The sequence below is a fragment of the Agelaius tricolor genome, unplaced genomic scaffold (assembly GCF_023055355.1).
Source record: "Agelaius tricolor isolate 1412-34295 unplaced genomic scaffold, bAgeTri1.0.p SCAF_5, whole genome shotgun sequence".
NCBI lineage: Eukaryota > Metazoa > Chordata > Aves > Passeriformes > Icteridae > Agelaius > Agelaius tricolor.
The window spans coordinates 28,566,540-28,585,511 of NW_027269265.1; the positions used below are offsets into that span (position 1 = coordinate 28,566,540).

The following is an 18,972-nucleotide window of genomic DNA, read 5'->3' on the forward strand; positions in this document are numbered from 1 at the left end:
TTCCATCTGTTTTCCTACAGGTTACTTATGAATACAAATTTTGAAAAGAATGTGTGGAAGTTCTTCTGGAACACATATGTTCCATTTGCTAACAAGGCTTTGTTTTCCTGTTAAAGAAATGTTTGCAATGGCCCCCCAAAGTGAATTGACCTAGATAGGTCAGTATTTTTGCTTAAGTCAGTGTAAGACTGTAGCATCACGAATCTTTAATTCAGCAACTGTCTAGCAAATTGTTTTTCAGCAGTTTGAATATGAAAAATAATACAGGGAAGTTTCTAACACTAACAGTCTCCATTTGTTATTTCTTTGGTGATTCTGTGGTTGCTATTCACTGTGTATTTTAAAGTAACTTTCATTTGATACTCTAAGAAACACATTTGAACCAAACTGCAGTAAGTATCAAGTACAATGATTATTAAATATAGTTGTACTGAATTTTTCACAGAATGGCTGAAAATTGAGAGTGTATAGTGCAGGCTTTGATTAGACACAGTATATTTTATTCTGGCTGTATGAGTGAACTCATATTTACTATGGATGTTTCAGTGTTTGTAATTAAGTATAGCAGCATCCCACCTGGCATGTCTTTACTGCAGCATTGTTCTTGAGAGAACATTTGACTATTTTGACATTTGCTGTTGTTTTGCATGTTGATAGATAGAATTCAAGGGAAATAGTAAGGTGGACCATTCTTGGGAGATATAAGGGCATTCAATAATTCAAGTACTGTAGAATTAACACAATAATTAATCCTGCTCTATTCTGGTCTTCTGTGGCCTCACTTCAAGTCCTGCATGAAGTTTTGGGCTCAACAATATAAGGCTATAAAGTTCTTAGAGATTGTCCAAGGTGAGACTGTAAAGATGGTGAAAGGCCTGGAGGAGAAGCCATGTGAGGAGCAGTTGAGGTCACTTGGTCTGTTCAGCCTGGAGAAAAGGAGAGAGACTGAGGAGGAGAGACTGAGGGGAGACCTCACTACGGTTAACTCTCCCTCCTGAGGGGGAAGAGGAGGGGCAGGCACTGATCTCTTCTCTGTGGTGACCAGAGACAGGACCTGGAATGTCCTGAAGGAATGTCATGAAACTGTGTCAGGGGAGGTTTAGGTTGGATATTAGAAAAAAGTTCTTACTCCAGAGGGTGGCTGGAACAGGTGCCTCAGGGAAGGGGTCACAGCACCACCCTGCCAGAGGTGTGATTCTTGGCTTTGGCTTGCAAAGAGCTGGGCTTTAATGATCCTTGTGTGAACCTTCCAACCGAGGATACTCTATGATTCTATGAATTGCAATGTATATTCTTTCAAGGCTGTAAACTGCTATGTTCCCAGACCAGTATCAACTCTCAATGTCTATCATCAGGTTATATTTCAGAATACTTAACTGACAAACTGACAGCATGAAGATGATAAGACCAGAATTACAGGGTGTGTTCATAGCAGTCATAAAATTATTGTTCCTTCAGAAATTTATCCAGTCACTTCCTAAAATCACAGAGGTACTACCACAACAAATTGCAGTAAGGTATTCTACAGCTTCTTTTTTCCTGTGCAATGGCTGATTGTTTTGGAATTGCCCTTTCGACTTTAATGTCATGCATTTCCCCATGTCCTCCTACTGGGAGGACATAAAAATCAGTAAATCCACAATTGGTGTTTCGCTTATAAGTCTATAAAACAATACCATATTCTTTTTTATATATATAAAAAAATCACTGTCAATATTCCTTACATTAAAATTTTAATTTTCCTTATATGTCTTCTCTCTCTCTCTCCATTTTTTTATTTATTCTGTCATTTCCTTTGAGACAAAGAGGTGTGACCTGTGCACAGAATTCCAGAAGTGGCTGTGAAGGATCTACATTGTGGCATAATTTTTCTTTATTTCTTTCTTAGGAAATATGAGGTATTTCGACAGTAAGTAAAGTTTCTTCTCAACTGCATCTTAAATTTCCAAGTCATGCTTGCTGTTAACACAACTGATTCCAAATACATTAATTTCACTATCAGAGTGAAACCAAATCTAGTTAAAAAAAAAAAATTAGGAAAGAGGAATCTTGTAAGGAAGCAAACTGTCAGAGGCAGTTCGTTATAAGTTTAGCATTCATACTTGACTACAATTTTATTTTTTATTTTTTCTCCACAATTTTATTTTTTCAGTAACACAGGAAAGTTACTAGTGGGAAAACACATTATGTAGAGTAAAAATAATTTTTAAAAGTAAGCAAACTCATGATATTCAAAAGTGGAGGTCAGTAGCTATTTATGATGCTTATCTTTTTTTTTAATTAATTAATATTTCACTGGGGATTTTAAAACTTATTTTACATTTTTGTCTGTTCCTGACCTGTATGAGAAATTTTAAACCACTTATGTCCAGTTCTGTAAAATTTGAGTCTATCATGACTAAGGAACTGAGTTGTATTCAGGTGCAAAATATTTTAATTTAAATTATATTTGAATACTTCAAAAAGGTACTACCACTAAAAAGAGATGTGTATATATGCATTTTGGTCTCTAAACACATATTAAATAAGTCCATAAAATCTATTCACATAGGTAAGTCCATAAAATTCATTTTTCCTTTCAAATTTCCAAGTGTTGTTATGCCTATTTTGCAGTGAGGGAGTTAAACTCTAGGAATTGAATTTTCAGGCATCTGTGCAAGCTCCTTAGCCATGAGGCTTATTCACCTGTCAACCTTCTATAGATAAGTTCACTGGATATGGACATATACTAAAAAAAAGATAGGCAGATATATGTGGCTATATATTTATACACATAGGTATATAAATGAACAACTGGGTTTTTTTACTAATATGAAGTACAGGTAAAAGAACTTCTGTCTGTGTTGTATGATTTACAGTTTATTGTGAATCCATGAACTCATAAACCTATAGGTAATATTGTCTGATGGATAATGTCCTTGTGGCTTCATAATTTGATATTTTTTCAAATGGAAAGATTGTTCTCTGTAATGATTCTTTCTGTGTGCATGTATGGGCTGTGGATAAATATTAGCAAACATGAGAGAAGGGTAATGGAATGGTCAGCCATCAGCTGCTGTGCAAGTTCTTGTCCTGTCAATTGATCTCAGTCACCATTTAAATCAATTACATTTAATGACCTTTAATTTGACTTGGAAAAAAGAGATATTTTATTTAAATGGAAAACCAATGAGATGATTGTCACAACACTGAGAGATAGTAAGAGAGCAGAGCAAAATAGATTATGAGTGTATCAAAAGGGAAAATCACTGTCTCAATTAAAAGAGACTTTTGAATTTTCTGCTTTTGGGGTTCCTTTTTAATGGAGATTGCTCTTCTTCATCAACCAGTAAGGAGATAATGAAGTTAAATAGTCTGTTCATATTTTCTGTTTACATACTCAATGAAAAGAACCTGTTATATTTTGCTCTAACTGTACAGTAGAATGAGGTTTTGTTTTCACTATGAAAACAAAAATTCCTTTGTAACAGAAATGGTCAGTATGATTGCTGAAGATGGTCAAAAAAAAGCGTCTTTGTTGGTTTGATATGGATTCTCCCATCTTTTACTGAACTAAGAGGTCCTGGATATCCTAAGCAAATTCAGGAGTCATCTTAACATGTTGTCCTTCATGCTCTTTGCCTTTTCCTGCATAAACTATGCACATTCTACACTTTGCAATTTTTTTTAAATACACAGAAAATGCATATTTTATATTAAAAAAAAATATATACCAAACTGATTATTTCTACAAGAGATATCTCTTTTCTCTCCATCTGAAAATATTCTTTTGTTTGGTGGCAAATAACATCTTTTTTGTCTACTTCTAAGCCAAATTATTCCCCTTTCTAGTCCCTAAGATTTGAACTATGTATTTATAAAAAATCTGGATGCAAAGAACATTTTGATGGTTTCAGACAATAGTTAGGCTGCTTATGTTTTACCACCTTGGTTTTGTTTTCTTACATCTGAATATTCCAGTTTTCAAATACAAAGGCATATCTTACATTTCTTAGCCCTACCCATGGGATCAAAGGAAGGATGAGCTGAAAGTCACCAACATATAAGGAATGTTCAAACAATACTGCAGTGCTACATTTGAGAGAGATTAAGATGCTCCCCATATCAGTGAATAACAAATAAATATACTCATATCAGTGAAGCCAGTTTTAAATTATGTTTAAACAAAGGAAAATAATCATCAAGAATGAGCCATTTTTATTCTCAATATTCATCTTTGATTTTAAAAGCACTGTTTTACTGCATGGACTGACAGCCTATATTATAGCTGTTTCCCTCTCTCACAAAGTACCTCTCCCTCCGTTCTTTACAATTCCTAAATATTTACAGAAATATCATTGCAAAAGAATTCCATACAGGAAGCTTCTCTGACCTTTCTGATTCCTGCCTACCTAAATGCACTATTCAGCTGTCCATAAACAAACTCTAAATGATGCCAGCATAGTCACTATTGGGCATGCTGCTCCTTTGATCCTAAGGGGCTATTTTTGAATTTTATATTTTTCCGGCTACCAAAATGAGATATTCTTCGCTATTTAAACACTGTAAGCAAGCTGGTAATGAAAGAGGTGCTCTGATCTACAAATATGTTTAGAAGGGATGTGGCATCTGTAAATTAGGCTGAATTTTTAGTAGACCAGGTGATATAGTTAGAAGAATCAGTCCTACTTTTGGTTAAATTGCTTTTTTCTAAGTCTGACAATGTAACAGATAATTTCAAGAATATCAGAATGTGATAATTCCTCTTAGTGTAAAAGTAGATTAATTTATATAATCCTAACAGTGGTTTTCCATGTTTGTCACTGTCTTACATATGCTTTTTATCTGTTTTGGTCCCAGATTTCTGAAATATCCACAGTAGTGCTAGGAGTTTTATCAATCTGGTTTTGAAGGATAATTAATGTTCAAACCACCATGGATAATTTAATATTTCTCTCATATTAATTATAAAATTTGCCCTCATGTTAAGTGACTTTCACAAATTTCAAGATCCTTTGTGGGATTAAAAGGGTTGTACTTACTTATTTCTTCCCTGGCATAGCTTACATAAGAACTCTTTACTCTGGTCAAAATTTGTCTGAGAATTAGGCCTGAAGTCTTATCTTTAATGATATAAATTAAAATGCACAGACATTGTTACATTTTACAATCAAAACATTTCCTTTCTTTACCCACTAGAGTGAATTTAATTTACAATTGATCTAGAACTTGATACGTATACCTTCAGTACTTGCATACATTACCTTCCTCATATCATAAAACTGCATTGCAGCATTTCAGGAAATGCTGCCCCAGAGGGTGATAATATAGTGAGTGCTTCTTTGTATCAGCTATTCATTTTCTCACTGATTTAGAATGCAACATTTTGAGCATCATTTTCAGGATGACATAACTGTAGGAGTCTAATAAATATAGACATACTCAAAAAGAGTATTTTTTACTGCAGTTTAGTGTACTGAAGAGACAGCTAACCTGAACCACTGTAATTCATCTCAGAAAAGAATGCAGCAAGCACTCTCTCATCAGATTATGTATGGTGGAGTTACACAGTTGCAACTTCATTCCCCCGAATATCAACATAAAATCATAGCACAGTGCAATATATAGAAGAGTTTGAAAGAACATCCCAAGAAGTTTACAATCTGCATCAGATCATTAAGACTGAGAGAGCAAATCAGTTTACAAGAATGTAAATATTTTGTCAGATAAAATTTTGAGAAAATGTTTCTGGGAAATACAATATATTATATTGTATAATATATAATACATATGTGTATTATATGTATAGACTATCAATATGTATAGATTATCAATATGTATAGACTAGAGGTGCTTCACTCTCTTCCCAATCAAGTGACCTACCACTAAAACACACCAAATGACAGATAATGCATTTACACTGAGCTGCATGTATCTGATGCACCTACCAGAGAGACATGCAAATCAGAAAAAAGAGAAACACTGTCAAGATATATCCTGTTTTACTCTTGCCAGTGCATTTCTAGATCATCATCAAAAAGTGGCAAGCACAAAGATTGATAATGATATAATCCTTCTGTACTCAGAAGAGAGCTGGCAAAATATCTGCATTGTCATAAAAATAAATTCTAGAACCTTTCTGTTTCATAATTTTTGTTTACTCCCTTGTAATTTTTCTTTAATTATTTTCCTAGCACTCTTGTCCTGTTTTACTTAGCAAATAAAATGAAAATAAAATGAAGAGAGGAAGGGAGGGAGGGAGGGAGGGAGAGAGGAAGGGAGGGAGGGAGGGAGGGAGGGAGGAAGGAAGGAAGGAAGGAAGGAAGGAAGGAAGGAAGGAAGGAAGGAAGGAAGGAAGGAAGGAAGGAAGGAAGGAAGGAAGGAAGGAAGGAAGGAAGGAAGGAAGGAAGGAAGGAAGGAAGGAAGGAAGGAAGGAAGGAAGGAAGGAAGGAAGGAAGGAAGGAAGGAAGGAAGGAAGGAAGGAAGGAAGGAAGGAAGGAAGGAAGGAAGGAAGGAAGGAAGGAAGGAAGGAAAAAGATGTGGCAAAATCTTACACATAGAAAAATTAAATTTTGTACCTAAAATTGGGAGGAAAAATAAAACTTGCTTTGATGGAAAAGTGGTAAAAAATCGCTAAAGAACTTTGCTTCCTTTTACAATTTTCCCTCTAGAGTGCCTAATATTTTTTTTACTCACTTGAATGATATCTTTAAAAGCTGTATTTCTGCTTACTGATCAATTCCACTGCCTCTTTTTCTATAGATGACAAGGAGAATTAGAAAAGATAAAGTCTGCTTACTTTTTTCAAATTTATTAATGTCCTTGTTTTGCTTTTTACTTTCTGTTCTCTTCAATAACAGAGTCAATAATTTCTTATAGTTCACTTACAAGCTTGCTTCAGTTTCTGTTTCCCCAGATAGCTGTATCCAATGTATATTACCAATTTACTTCCCTTCTTATGTATTCTTTATTTTCACTTAATATTCCTTCCATCATAGCTTAATTTTCAATACCTTCTTGACCATGAACCTGCATGTCAAGTATTACACTATAATGCAGAGATAGAGTATCATTGCAGGCAGATCCATTTAAGCAGCTGAGATATCATTTAATAAAGATAAGTTAGTTCAGTGAAACTACAGACTCATAAGCTTCAGGAGAAACCTTACAAGCATGCCTGAGATCCTAACTACTGCTGGCAGGCTATAGAAATTATTAAAAAAAATCAGACTTTTTTAATTCTCAATTTATAAGGCCTGTCTATATTTACAGCTGTAGAAGCTGAGTTTAATTTAGTGGCAAAACATGCAGAGATTTCAGTTGCACTTCTCTTTGCATCACTGACATATCCAAACTGCAATATTGGCCGGCTAAGCCTGAGACCATTTACTTGAAGGAGGTCATAGGAGGAATAAAAACTTCTGAGACAGTACATTTTGGATTAATCCAAGATTGACCTGTTTGAGTATTTTCTTTGCAGAAGTTGAAATGTACATTTTTATTCCACAGAATTTTCTTCACTGTATCCCATTTTATTGTGGAGAATGGGACAAGAAAACTATCGAGAAGGGAAGAAAAAGAAATGAATACAATGTTTTTTTTCTTTCAGTTTGGTTAAGATTGGTGTAAATTATTTTCTCCTGCAATATTCATGGAAGTCTGCTTTGAGGATTTGTAATTATATACTCACTGTGAAAGTATGTGTGGTTTTGATACCAAAAAAGAGAGATTCTAGCACATATTAATGTCCTCTAGATCCAGGTATCTTTTGCATTGCTCTATGTGTTAAATTTCTCCATGGTCACACACAAAACTGTGTAGGGTAACACAATTAATCTTTTTTTTTCCCCACTATTTTCTTCAAGTCTATAACTTTACCATTATTATTAACATAGTAAGATACGTGAGTAGAATATTAACTCCTTCATCCAAACAAATAGAGTAGAAAAAGTGCTGGAGTAAATGTTCCTATTTAGTTTTCTCTATCATGAATTTTACGAAAATGAGTTCTTTGTATTTTAAATCTAGTCTAATGAGATTTACAGCTGTTGAAATTTGTAACAGTGACACAATGCCAACTGTGCAAGGGTTAGGCTGATAAAATTGTGAGATGACAAAATGATACCAACAATCTCCAAGTGAAGCTGAACTCACCTCAAGTTAAGAAGGTAAATCCTCAATTCTAAGCCTTCATTAGAATTTCTTGTTTCTTTTCAAAGCCACTGGTAGAGTAGGGATCAGACTCTTCTCCAAAGCAGAAAGGGATAGGAAGAAAGGAAATGGCCTTAGGATGTGACAGATGAAACTTGGATTAGATATTAGAACAAAAATCTTCATCAAAAGAACTACCAAGCATTGGAACAGACTGCCCAGAGAAGAGGTTGAATCACTATCCCTGGAGGTGATAAAAGGTCACCTGGAGGTGATAAAAGGTCTTTAAAACACCTGTAGACAGAGCAGTTGGGAACATTGTTTAGTGGGGTGTATGGCAGTCCTGGGTTAACAGTTGGACTAGGGGATCTGAGAGGTCTTTTCAAAATTAAATTATTCTACGATTCCATAATTCTATGAATAACTGCCAAAATTTAATACATTTATATTACGTCTAACACAGAATTCTAAGAATCTTGGGATATCTGACTGCTTAATTGACTTTCATTTTTTAGTAGCTAGACCAAGCCTTTAGTCCAGCAAATCTAAATTGCTATTGCTTAGCCTTACAGATTTGTATGCCAAGTTGTGTGATTCCTATCAAGCAATTAAGTCATGTAATGTTAGTTTCTTTTCTGACACTGAGGTCGGACTTCTGATTTGATACCCTCAAACCCACCAGGCTGAGTTACTGTGATAGTTAAAGTTTAATATTGAGAAAATTTTTTACTTGTTATTACAAATATTGAAATGACACAGTATTTTATACTCAAAATATGTATTCTATTTCTTATGCTTGTAGTATTCATGAATTTATAGTGGATAGCTATGATTTTCCAGAAAGGTCTCAAGATGGTATAACTATGTTTCTAATGAAAAATGACTCTAACAATGAGAAACTTATGGTAAAATATAAGGCTGATACAGAAATGGTATTTCTTCCCAATACTTTTTGTGTCCATCATGTGCCCAGTGTGGCAGAAAATGTCTGTAACACAGAGCTCTGCAAGACATCAGAGGCAGAGACCTGTGACAAGAATTCTTTGCGGTCAGACCTGAGAGGGCAGACATTGTGTCAGTCCTGATCCTTCTTTAGTCCTTAGGAGTCCTATCATCTTATTCTTCTCAGTGTCACAAATGTTACAGTTTGCCCTGTGTGCACAGAACTACAAGAGCTCCATAGCCATTAAACTCACAAGCCTTTTATTTCTCGAGCTACTAGTTACTACTCTGTGTTATGAAACTGTGGTTGTACTGTGGCAAGTTAAGAAAAAGAAGAACAGAATAAAAATGCTTGTTGCAGATAAAGCAGACCCATTGAAAGCACATTGAAAGCAAGAGGCAGGTAAACATCAGCTCAGAAATAGTACACCTCAGAACTCAGGCCTTGCAAACTCAATGCAAAGCTTGCAGGCTGCTCTTAGCAATGGCAGTACTGTGGTGTGGGGCTCCAGGCTGCATTAAAAAATTCATTGCACTCACTCTCCAAACCATCATCACCACTGCTAACAAACCTACATGGGATCATTTATTTATTTATTCATCTTAGCAAGAGGAGACATGTCTTCATTATTATTAGTGATTCTTGTAAGGCATTATGGACTTATAACTGAAAAAGAACTTGGTGATCCCATGCATTAGAACTGCAAGCCAATAGTGTGGCTATGTTCACATGATTTAGCCTCCTGACATCTCAGATTTCTGTATTTCCAGTTGCTTTGAGTCCTTTTTTATTGAATTAAATGAGGACTATACTAAGCCTTAGGACAGGGTATCAGTCAGATTCATGTTTGATGTAGCTCTGCTCAACATTAATTATATAAGATTTCCCATTTGAGAATATCACCAAAAAATATCTCTATATATGAGCAAAAAGTTTCTTTTAAGTGAAAGCTTATTAGATGATATAAACTAGGAACACTCTAGAATGGATCCGTAATTTGTAATACAATTTCATTAATGACTTTATTTTGGTTTCTTCATATGTTTGAGAACAAATTCTCAACTGTTTTTAGCAATCTAACAAAAGAGATGCAATTGAGCTTGATTTCACAGAAGGTTTTTGGGTTTTTTTTCCTTAATTGGAGAAACAGCGTGGAATACTGATGGGTAGTCTGATATGCAGTCCATGCTATATGGTAATCACAGAGCTAGAACCATCTCATTCTGACTCTGTCTCACAAGAGAAGGAAATTATTTCAAAAATGTACAAAGTATTTTTCAAAATTTATGTACTGATTGTGTTTCTGGCCAAAACTATTGTTGGGAAATGGTTCTTGGCAAAGACACCAGGGGAAAGGAATTTTATCTTCCTCACATTTTTTGTAAGAGTTTTCTGATATTTTCTACCTAAAAAACAATTAAAAATCCATAGGTGGACCAAGTATTAATGTTCTTTCACCCCAATTATACCTAACAAGGTATTTCAATTCCTTTGTGAATTTGTTTGCAGTGTTCTCTCAGTTCATTTGGTTTGTAGATGCTTTGCCAGATCTTCTGAATCTGACAGTTTGGCAATGCCTCCCTCAAACTGTAAATACGCTGACTGTTGTTCTGCTAAACTCAGGTAGGTAGGATTTGGTACTGGAGAGTCCAGGAAAGTATTCTATAGTGAAAACAAAGGCTCCTAAATAAAGGAAATCTCCAAATAAGCTATCAGAGCAGGATTTTTTGCCTCCATATTAAATTTCCTTTCATGTGGTTCGTTTGCATTAAGTGGCTACCTAGGGATATTCTTTACAATTAGTTGACATATTGTTTGGGTTCTTGTTGCTACCCTATATGTATAATGATCTGAATTCAGATGAAAGAAGTTTTATCCCCCAATACCTGAGAGACTGCAACCCCCCTCCAAGTTTGCCATTTAAATCCCAACTGTGTTGTTGCCTTTAACTGTGTAAGACAGCAAGACAGCACATTTTGTAGATTAAACCAATAAACTAGCAAACATAAAAGAAACAAATCTCATAATTGTGGATTTCAATTAAAGAAAGGAAGATCAAAGCAAACATTCTGCTTGAAATTGCACAGCTGCTATCTACACAAAATGAGGAAAAAAAATCCTTCTCCAGCTAGCCATAATTTTTGGGGTGGGAGAAGGAGGAGGGAGAACTCAAACCCTGCAGTAGAACAGATTGCTTATGCTTCTCACGTCCCAGTCAGTAATACAGAAATATTGAGTAATAAATTCCCTGCCTCTCCTGATCTGAGAAGCTCCCACCATCTGTGAAAGCCAATTTGTAACAGCTTTAGTATAAAGATTCAGTAAACAGACAATCACAAGCATTGTGCCAAACTGTACCAACATTTGAAGAAAAAACATAAAGCCAAAGCATGAGTAACACCATGACCTTTGTATTGCAAAATTATCCAGCAACCAAAACACTTTTGACTGCAGAGATTTTTTTCCTTCTTTTCCCTGTCAGCAAGGCGTGCTGGAGCCTGCACACGGCTCGGCTACATCTGTGGGCTGTGTACACAGGTCTTGTCCTAATGCGCTGAATTATTATTGATGGCTGGGGCAGTTCTGCTCTGCTGGTGAACCAATAATGTCAAGGCAGTACCTGCAAGATTAATTATAGGAGAGAATGGGCTCTGCTTTCCAGGGACTGAGACTTTAATAGAGACTGAGCATTAGTTTCAGGGGATTCAACAGACAGCTGAACAAATGCCTCAGACAATGTTATACATGCTAAATCCTGGCACTTACCTCTTAGCAGTACTGAAAGAAAACTTTCAACAATTGTGCTTAAACTGTGAAAAACCGAGGGCTCTATAAAGCAAATGCAAATGAAACAAGCCCATACCAAGATTGCTGAAACAGTTCAGGCTCTATAAACCCATATTGCCCTCTGCAATCACCAAAGAGAAAGGAGACAGTAGCAAATTACCCTAGCATTAGCAGAAAAGGAAATGGCTTTTTGGTGACTGACAATTCTCAGTTTTTCAAAATACATACGACATTCTACACATGGAAATGTAAGTTGGATCAAAGACCAGAATATTTTATGCTGTTTCTTGTGCACCATTGCAGTGGAAATTTGTACTCCACTGGGCATTTTAGCTTTAGAGAACTGAGAATATGCAGTGGATGAAGCTGCAGCCATAGCAACAGCTACATAAATTTTCAGGCAATGGCAGGCACACAGTACACAATTTAAGCAGTATAGCTCCTACACTGGCCTCAAAAAAAAAAAAAAAAGAAAAAAAGAAAAAAAAAAAGAAATACAAGGAAATTGGAGAAGAGGGTGTCAAATATGGCTTATTACCAAGTAATCATACCTTCCACTTTATCAAGAGCTGGGCTTCCTACATTTTGCTTGTGTGATCAGAGAGGCAGCTGAGAGCTTAACTGTATCTCTCTTTTACTTAAGCCCTCACAGATATTATTCCTCTTTATTGTTTTCATTATCTACTAGGCCTAATAGTTTTTGAAAACTCCTGGGAATTCCGAGGCCAAATTTTCAATGTATTGTTCAGCTGCCCACATCTTATGTCTCTTTATTGTTGTGCAATACTTTTGACAAAATAATCCCGAAATTAATGAGAGCCACAGGCTGATGTAGCTCACCACAGCAAAAGATAGGCTTATGAAATTAATCTCAAAAGGGAATGAAATAAGTTCAGACTTCACTGACTCTTCAGTTTCACAATTGCTAAGCACTTTATTCCTTCAAACTTGAAACACCAGCAGAACTATTAAGCAAATGCACTTGAGGCTGAAAGACCTACAGTAAAATGACACATTCAAGCTTTCATCTTCACTTTGTGTGCTTAGCTTCTGGGTGATTTCTTTCATAATGTCCTGTGAAACTCCACTGTCAAAATTTCATTGGCCACAGGTACATGGTGGGAGACCCTGAAGAACTTTGCACATCTGAGATTATCCAGTAGTTTCACAAGCCCAAAGAGCAGTATAGAGGTTGACCAAAGGAACTCAAATCCTGCTCTAAAATGAAACAGCAAGGTTCCTAAAAGATTTTTCTCCGTGCTGGAAAGAACAACAATTTTTGGAATAATGCTTTCAGAACCAAAAGATATAATTTAAGCTGGAACACACCAGTGTTTTTTCTTGGGTTTTTTTTGGATTTGTGTTTTGACTGAGTCCATAACAAAGCTTAGAGACGTTGTTCTAAAACAGACATAGCTTCACAAACCTTGCTGTTCTGACAATGAGGAGAATTCCAGCAAAATTATTTTGAAAAGAATGCAATCAATTTAAATAGTAAACTCATTTTCTTCCTCCTAAGTCCAATTAATTTTTCACCGAGAGCAGTTTAGTTCAGATTAAATAAATAAAAGTGCAAAATCTAAACCTACCACCTGAGTGTAGGAAAGCATCTCCTGCTACAGTGTTCCCAGATGGGGCTTGTGAAGGAGTGAAGCTAACATAGCTTCTAGCAAAGTACCTGAGCTAAGAAAAAGAACTGGTATTTGTTTTGTCCCTGTATCTTTTCATGCTAACATTAATTTAAGCTGCTCAGAAGACACACAAATGGTGCTCAGTTTCCTGTCATATGCCATAAAGAAGCAAAAGATATTAGAAGCCTGACTGACAGTAGGGAACATTACTATGTTTGTTACCCCCTGAAAACAAGACTAGTTAGCTAAAATGTCACATTATTCTCAACCATATTTGAATAAAATACAATGTTATGGCTTTAATCTGTCTTTATCCCACAGTGGTTTGTGAACACGTGAAAAAACATGACAAAACTCTGTTACATGAGAGCATCATTCTATTTGATGTTCTATTTTGTCTTGTAGTCGAAGGTTCTGTTATTTTTTTACTGATGGTCTGAGTTTTGGGATGAAAGACATGCTGAACTCAAAAGCCCAGACATGGATATTTTTTTCTCCCAATCACTGAAAAATTTTAAAATAGGAAATAAAAAGTCTTGAATGTTATAAAAGCATTTTTAAAATTTTTTGTAGATACTTCAGAGGTATTTCAATTGAAATAAATTTGTAGTCATTATAAAATGAAAGCTCACAGCAAGAGTGAAAAAGTTGCCTGAAAAAAGGTGGACTCAAACAGAAGATGGGTAGGCCAAGTCCAGAGTAAATCATAGGTAGGATAGGTTATTTTAAAACAAATAGGTCTCTTAACAATCTAATCTAATCACACAAATGGCAGAGTATATCACTGAATGCTGTTGGCACGCAAAATCATCTGAACTCAATAAGAAACTGATTTATGTCAAAACTTCAGAGAAAAACCTCTAAACATTTGTAATATGACTTTTGAAGTAACAGATTTCTTATAACTTTGGTGCAACTCTCTCTGGTCCAACCAATAGGATTGCTTCTGTCCCTCACACTTGAAAACAAGTGGTACGAATGTATCAGACACATCTTTGGTCAGGTGATAGGAAACAGCAGGATAAAGACCAAGTCTAGATACTTTCTCCTGTGTTCTGGAACGTGTTTTGCAGGTGTTCTGACCTGATCAACTTCAGTTTGTACTGCAGTACAATGCATCATGCTAAAAATCATGCCCTGTCTGAGTCTTCAATTGTTCAAATGTTACCAAATCCCAAAACTGAGTTCAAAGGGCAAGCAGTCTTTGGACGACATTAGCCAAGGTGACTTATAAAGAGAAGCAGTAAAATGAGGGGAAATGCATTACAAAACAGAATTGTCATTTCTAAATGAGATAATTCATCAAACTTAGTTATTTAGTGCAGTGGACATTATCACTCAGAAAAAGTAATATTCCACACTAGGTTTGAAGTAACTTTTAAGTGTTTAGCGAATCATAGCTGTACCACTTTTGCCTCATATGAGTGTGGTTGCTGTGCTAGAGCACTGATACTGACACCCATGTTTTTTTATTGAGCTGCATGGAAAAGCTAATGAAGTATTTTTAAAAGTGATTCTTACTTTTTCTGAGCACCAACTTAGTGAAGTACATCAAGTTATTTGAATCAGTGATCAAGAGAGGCATATTTTCCCATGACAAAATCAATTTCTGGCGAAAAATGCAGTAGAAATTTACAGCACAAAAAAGCACTAGCAGAATAAAATAGCTTTTAATCTCCTCCCATTTTCTTCCCCTCAAAGGATAATCAAGAGTCTCAACAACACAACTGCCACATCAACTATGGAGATATGCCCTGGCTTTTCAGGGAATATTCATTTTTTTTTATTAATTATAAGAACAAAATATTTCTATTGTGTTTGTGAACTTCTAGGAAAAAAAAATCCAAACTCTGCATTTGTGTGCAATTTTCTTACGTGTGGCTGAGTGGTTTCACAGCTTTGTAACTGTATTCATACAGTTTACCTCATGAAAAATGAAAGGAATTCAAGATTTTTTGTATTTATACTTGCTGTAGTCAAGTGCCATAACTCAGGGAACGTTATTCTAGATAGGAAGCTATTAATCAAATAAAAGTGAAGCACCTACTTTCAGAAATGTGTGAGTAGTGCTCCACAGTCTCTGTTTGTGGCTCTTCATCATGGAGCCCAAAGACACCATTTTAGCCCAGATGGCTGTAAGGGATGCAAGGTGACTGCAGTCCTCCCTAAAATGGATGTTTGTAACACTGCATGACTGTGTGTGGCAAAGGAAGAGACAAGAATTGTTTTTCATCATCATACTTTTTTCCCAATAATTCTGGGGGTTTTTTTCTGAAGGTCACATACACAACATTGATGGGAGTCAGAGAGAGCTGACTAGTAAGGGTGCTCAGGAAACCAGGCTGTGACTATCTATTATCAGAATCAGGAATGTGTTCACTTTCAGTGTTTTGAGCCAGGAAGAGAAATGGTACCTCAAGGAATACTTCTGGCTCTTCTACAAGACTGAATTAATTTTGTCATTATCCTTAGGGTGATAAAATTCAATTTTGCTTACCATACTTAAAAGCTTTGAGCTATCTGTGCTACCACCTCACCAGAAAAGAAGGATAATTATTTTTGTAGGAATGCCCTCCTGTGACACAGGCATCCTAGATTCTTCCCCTGTCTCTAGGCAAAGCTTCTCATGAAGTCATAAACAATTCAGCATGTTTACAGGTTTAGAAGTGACCTGTGTCTTGATCTGGATATGTCAAAATCCAGGAAATAAGAAGCACAACAAAGAACAATAAGACTAAGGCAAGAAAATAAGTATTTGATACCATTTGATGGGAAAATCTATTTGGGATAAACAATCAGAAATTATATTTTATTTCCTTTTAAAATAGAAACCTGTTTGTGAAAATATGAGACCTTCCATTTCATTTTCTGATTTAAAATAAGATATTTTTATTGCAGTTTGAGTTAGTCTCATAGAAGTGCAGTTGAATCTGAAACTGCCTACTCAAGGATTTCTTTTCTTTACAGCATCCTATTTCTAGGTCAAATGAAATAGAATTTTATGATTATATGAAAGGTACTGTCTTCTAACTAGATTTTATTCAGAAATTCATGATCTGATTTATCTGAATTCTTCTTTCCGCAATTCACAAGCTCTTCTCATTGCAGGACAGACTGTGAGACTTCCTCCTCAAAAATTCTCTTTTCCTACATTTCCTTATTTCTGGAACAAATTAAATAAAAAACTCAATAGCTTTTTATTTTCTTGTCCAAGGAAATAAAATATTTTCTAGTTAGTATGTCACTGATCACACCAGCTTATCTCTTAATGAAGATTAGTGTGTTTGTTTCATTAATTTCCTTCTTTAGAACAGTCAGTAAGCACAGGGAATCTGAGATTTTTAAGTAGCAAAGGGATTCAGTGCGTGGTAAAATAGACAATACATCAAACTCATATACCTAAATTGAAGAAATCATTCATAATACTTCTTAAGAAAATATGGATCAAACTTATTTTCAATTAAAATGACAAAGCTGACAACATCAAGCCCATATAAAAGTAATGAAGTATGACTACTTTCAGTAGCAGAAGTGAATACCTTCTTTTGGTCTTAATATTATGTGCCTTGGTGTAATCATTAGGGAATAGATTCTTATCTAGCATAAACTGCCATAACTACACGAGGAAGTTGCAACATGTTACACCATCTGAGAATCTACTTTGAATTTCATAATCATTTGCACATAATTTCAGCTACTCTTGGGGTTTTTTCCCTAATATAAGGAGTTTTAGATAACTACTGAATAAAAGAAATTTCTTTTGGAGCTTTGCAAAGACAACCTTTGAAACTTACTATGATGTACAGAGTATAATCTACAAATCATGTCAACAGAGTTTATTTCCTTTGATTTCACACCATAGCTCTAGGCATCTGCCATAGCAGATAGAAGCAGCTTTTGATAGCTCACTAAAGCTATCATACCAGCAAATGACTTGAAAAAAGGGCTAACAGATTTTGTAAAAACAAAAATAGGGGAGGAAAGTAATAGTAAAAGAGAAACTCAAAGCTGGCTTGTGCCAAAACAAAACATGTAGCTAGACCTGCCAGACTGCCTTCAGTAGTGAGGAGCTCATGAATGTAAGTTCCCCAGTACTCTTAATCTTGTCATGTGAAGTAGTGCACAGTGGCAGAGAATGCTAGAGCTGATTGTTAATTGGAATGATAAGACTGGTTTATCATTATCTTATTATCTTTCCAGAACATAAATTTGTTCTTACTACGTATAAGCTAGGTGTTTTCAAAAACCTGTAAATTCTGATGGTATAATTGAAAATTATTTTGATTCACCTTAGGAAATGGGATTGTGTTTGATATCTTCTGTTAGATAACTGAATTTGATATACTGTTCATAGTGTCAAGCTCTGAATTTCCTCAATATTTAAAGAATCTAGTTCCACAACACTGATCTATAGAGAGAATCATCTGAAAGGCACTCCTGCACGATATTTATAGTGCAACTTTTCTGATCTACTGAAAAGTTAACCACAAAATCTGTGTGTTTTTAGAGAAATGTTATACTATATGCTTCAGACTGTAAAAGATGGTAAGGACAAAAGGGAAAACCAAACTCCAATACATTAAAATGTTATTGTGAAAGAATGAATTAGACTTGGAATTTTCACCCTGCCTAGAAAGAGGGGAGGTGGGAATGGTAGGATGTTTCCTTGCACTGACTCATACCCACATATCTAGTAAAGGCTGAGCTGAACTGACACCGTCTGTCAGTGAGTTTGTTTACACTGTAGTTTTAGTTCTGCATTCCACCAAGCAGCAGGGAAACAGTTTGTTCAGTGTGCTTTGAAGTTAATGATGAGAACTAGATTATGTTCAAGAAACTTTCTCTCCAAACAAGTGTTTACATGAAGAAGAGTCATGATTTAGCAGGTCAGAAAAATTCCAATTGCCAAGGGACTTGCAGACCACCTTAATGTATCCTGAGCCCTAAACTCCATATATGCAAAAACCACTGCTTTGCAGCTGGCACTGACAGATGTGAGGGGACACAGGGTGGTCTGTTTCACAAGCTCTGCAAACTACAGTTAAAAAGCAAGCAGTTGTAAGTAGCTTGGCTCGAGCATCCTGACATGATTTTTTGTGGAGGGTGGGGGTGGAATGAATCTGAAGAGGTTCCCAGTACAGCTGTCACTCCTGTCAGTATTACTTGAGCCACCACTGTGATAACTTGAACTCCCACCACCACTGCATCATTCACTATGCTGTTTGATCCTAGGAAACCCTGTTGCTGTACTGTGACTTCAAAGCTGCTGCCATAGCTGCATGTGTGGAAAGTTATCATCTACTGTAAGTAATAAAAAAGTACAGAAAATTTTTAGCCCTTCTGTAACAGACTAAGTTTCTATTTTTTATAAATACATCCTGCATCAATGTGCTTTTAAGTTCCTAAATCGGTATACAATTTGGTCCTGGTTTCCATCTCTGGGACTGGGTTTTCAGTTTGGTGTTCATTACTGAAGGTTTC

The 18,972-nt window shown here is 35.7% G+C and overlaps 1 long non-coding RNA gene across 1 annotated transcript in view; it reads left to right on the plus strand.

The window, feature by feature from the left end:
- LOC139589997 (uncharacterized) overlaps positions 1–18,972 on the plus strand; it is a 144,557-nt gene that overhangs the window by 84,798 nt on the left and 40,787 nt on the right. Inside the window, exon 2 of the long non-coding RNA XR_011679191.1 lies at positions 18,724–18,794. This is a non-coding gene — a long non-coding RNA (uncharacterized lncRNA). The remainder of the gene's footprint in view (positions 1–18,723; positions 18,795–18,972) is intronic.